This window comes from Silene latifolia, chromosome X, assembly GCF_048544455.1.
Source record: "Silene latifolia isolate original U9 population chromosome X, ASM4854445v1, whole genome shotgun sequence".
Lineage (NCBI taxonomy): Eukaryota > Viridiplantae > Streptophyta > Magnoliopsida > Caryophyllales > Caryophyllaceae > Silene > Silene latifolia.
The window spans coordinates 239,938,697-239,942,702 of record NC_133537.1 but is presented as its reverse complement, the minus strand read 5'-3'; positions in this window follow the sequence as shown (position 1 = coordinate 239,942,702).

The following is a 4,006-nucleotide window of genomic DNA, read 5'->3' as shown; positions in this document are numbered from 1 at the left end:
GATAGTGGCACCCGCGTGCTATTCTTTAACTAATAATTTAAAAAGTTTTTAAAATCTCACAAATTTCCGCTTTAATTTATTAGTTATATTTTCCGCTTTATCGCGGGGTGTCACAGTAGTCTACTCCCTCCGTACAAAATACCTCCACCAGCTATCACGTCTTATAAGAGCCAACGTGAAGAGTCGATATAACATATCTCACGATTTGATACTTTTAACACCCTCAAATTCACGTCCAATGGGTTCAAGCATAGGCTCATTCCATGTAACAATGGGACCTGACATACACTAATGCAAGCAATCTTGCAGTGGTGGGTGGCCTCCTATTAGGACCCTGCTTTGTGACCTTATTTGGGTTTGTGCTCCTGTATGGACCTGGATGGCCATCATGTCGATACCCAAAATCCTCGGTGATGTTAATCAGTTTTAATTTCGCATGGTTTGTCTTCTGTTTTACGGTTTGGTGAAAGTCGAACACCTGTTTCTCATGCATCACCTTAGTGTATTGAGCCTCCATCAATTCTGAGTCACGCCTAAAGCAGTCAGGGTTGTCTTAGTGGTAATTCCGAAAGCCTCCATGTTGGTAAAGTTCAATATTGATTTTCGGGGACCATGATTGGGTACCTACGATCTTATCATGCAACAAGTAGGCTGATGGCTTGGTAAACTAGTGTACATTGGAAAGGACAATTGCTTACTAATTCTATAAATTTTTCATATGGTTTATCAAGGACATTCAAGGTGGATCTTGGATTCTTGGTAATGCCGTCTGAAACATAGCTGAAAGCTTTTAAGGTTTAATGGACAAGCAATTCAGACCAAATCCGAAATACTGTGATTGAATGGGGTTCTGAAATACCACCGTTGTACATGGGTGTTACCATTTTTTTTATTTAACGTATTCTTATTTAAGACCGTCTTAACTTAAGACCGTTCTCACATTCGATTAAAATAAAGGTGACAATAAAACGAGGTTGTGACTTGTGAGTGGTCTTAGTTTAAGACGGTCTTAAACAAGATCAATTATTTTTTGTTTAGCTTAGTTTTTCACAAGGTTTTATATACCATTGTAAATATAAGAGTGATTGTTATAAAGTTGTACAATTGAACTCCGTATTATCTATATATTTGGTGCCAACTCATTGTTTAGCTCATTATTTAGCTACTGTATGTTGAGAAATTGTTGGTACATTGCCATATATTACTGCCTACAAGGCTACAATTAATTTACCTCTACGCCATATTATTCCAATCTCATAGATAATGTTTGCTTAATCTACTAGAGTACAGAGTACTAGCTTAGCTAGGAGTATTTTTACCTCTACGCCGTATTATTCTCATGAATCGTATAGATTTCATTTTTTAAATTATGATTCAAAGTATCTGATTAATTAGGGTTTAATTGTTGTCTTATTGATTGTGAAAGATTGAGAAGGTTGGCGAAAGAAGGTTAATAGCAATTCTCATTTTCAAATCGAGAAGAAAAGACTCAGACAAGCTCCTCCATTAAATGGGATTTAGAACCAGACAGCCTTATCTATTTTCACTTTGATCAAGGCATAGAGTTTAAGGGATTTTCATGTTACTACAGTTTTGGTACTTTACTCTTAATAGGAAATTCAGAATTAGGCAAGTAAATGTATATAATTAAAAAGTAGATATAGTCGAAGAAAGTTAAAAAACTCCAAACTTCTTTATTGCTAAGGAGTAATGTAATAATTTTAAAATTATTTATATATTTTTTTAGGTATGCCCGTGCAATTTTGCACGGGTCCTAAAGTAGTTCGTTGTTAAAAGTTTATGTTACTTTTACCAAACCTTACCTATTTTAAGGGTTTCAAAATGAAAATTTGATTTAATTCTCCTTTTGTTCCTTGAGTATAGACTTCTTTATCATGATTTTAACTGCTAAACATGTGGTTTCTTAAAATTTTACCCAATTTCTGTTAAACTTTGATCTATTTATGATTTCTTTGTCAATGTATAATGTTATATTTTCAGGAATTTGATTCCCTTTTGAGTTTAAAAGTGAAACCTCTATCTCTATTTTGGATTTTGCAAGAGAAAATCTGAGTGGATGATCTTTTTCTTTTGATTTTAACGTTGATAGGATGTTTGAACTCGTTATTAGAGACATTTAATAACTTGTTCTACACTTGTCGGCAAATGATTTTGTTTTAAACTTGTCTTTGACTTGGAAAGTTAACGCTCTTGTGTGCACGACAAGAGCAATTTCGTTCCATGAATAAGAATTACACTTTGTAAAACTCTCCGTTAATGTTTTTGAAAGTGTTTTGATTTTGATTTATACAAATTATTTGCCTTTCGATCTGGTTCTGTCGGAAAATTTTATTTGAAGCTTTTGAAAGAATTTTAATTCTTACGATAAATGACCTTTTAATGTTTTGGTTACCGATTCCAAAATTCCAGTTTTATTTTATAACCTTTCATTTCTACTTTCAATTTTCGAGGACGAAACTTTTTAAAAGATGGAGTGATTGTAACACCCGCGAATTTCCCATGTTGACATTTGTAGATACCTCATTTCTGCACCTCCCGCAAACCACCCGGTGATGATTGGGCCGCATGTTTGGTACGCGGAACGGTTTGTGACAGTTCGTAAGATTATCGTCAAGTGATTGCTCAAATATTAATGTTTACCTCTTAGTTGTCATCTACGTCCCGATACGGTCGTTTGTGATAATTAGAGTACATTCGGAGTCCTGCCTAAAACCGTCTCCATTTTCGATAACCGCAAATCCCGAGTCGAATGTTCGAATGTTCCGGATATTTCTATTCCATATTTCATAAATTTTATCTTTTAGTAAGCAATTTCCCGTAATATTCACATAAGATATTAAGGAAAACCGGATTATTTCCGTCCTACCATAACTCAAACACGGAAATCTTTCTTGACGAGGAAAACCACTTGGGAACGACGCGGCAGTGTCTTGCGCCTCATCAAGGGACGCAGTGGGCTGCTGCGCCTCTTCCCAGGCCCTTTTCTGCATGTTTCTCGTATCTTTTTCATATCTTTCCGAGATTCACTTCCAAAGAGTCTCCGAAACCCTAATTCTTTCACGTGATTAGTATAAATAGGAGCTTTCGCTCCTCATATTTCTCACGCGAGTGTCCGCCCTTCTCTTCTCCCTTTGCATTCTAGACTTTGTTCTTACTTTTTGGCGTCTACGTGCTTGAACATTCGACCACGTAAGCTCGGATCCTTCCGAGTACCAGGCCTCCCGTTGCATGATGACCGACCAACTTGACCAACTCCACAATAATCAACTTAATTAATTAATCGTTTTCCTCTTACAAGGGCACTCTCTTTGCATTCGCGTCGAGCATCACTAATCGATATCTTAGTCCTTCTCGTTTCGTCAACATGTAAGTCTGAGGGTGTAATCTCTCTTTATTTTATTGTATTTTAATTTTTGTATAATCACAATTGTAAGGTTTATGTCGAAAATACCATTAAAACCGATTTTTAAAACCATGCTTTAAAACCTCTTTTTACGGTTTCCGGTAATAGATAATCGAGAAAGGACGCTTGAGTTCTCGCCGCGCCTCTTTGTGAGGGCCGCCAGATTCACCTTCCTTTCTTCTTCGTTAAATCCTCTCGTTATTCGTTCCAAAATCCTTTTGATTGTTTCGTTTTGTTTGTTTATTCTTCGCCATAATAGTTTATAATTCATATGTATATCTTCATCATCATCATTAACATGCTTTAATCATCGCAAATCCGACTTAAATCCCTTATAATCCAATATTTGCGGGTTTTCGTCATTAAATTCAATTCCGGGTTGTAGAGATTCAATTTGTTCATATTGAGTTTCTGGAATTCGTCTTTGATATAGTTTTCATCTGTCTTTTGTCATATCTATCATATATTCGTCATTAATCCATCGCATCTAACCTAGTTAATTGATTTAATTTGTTTGACTCATTAATATTTTTCACTTCTGTCATTATTCCATCTTGTATTAATTCGTTTGCATCCGTCTCA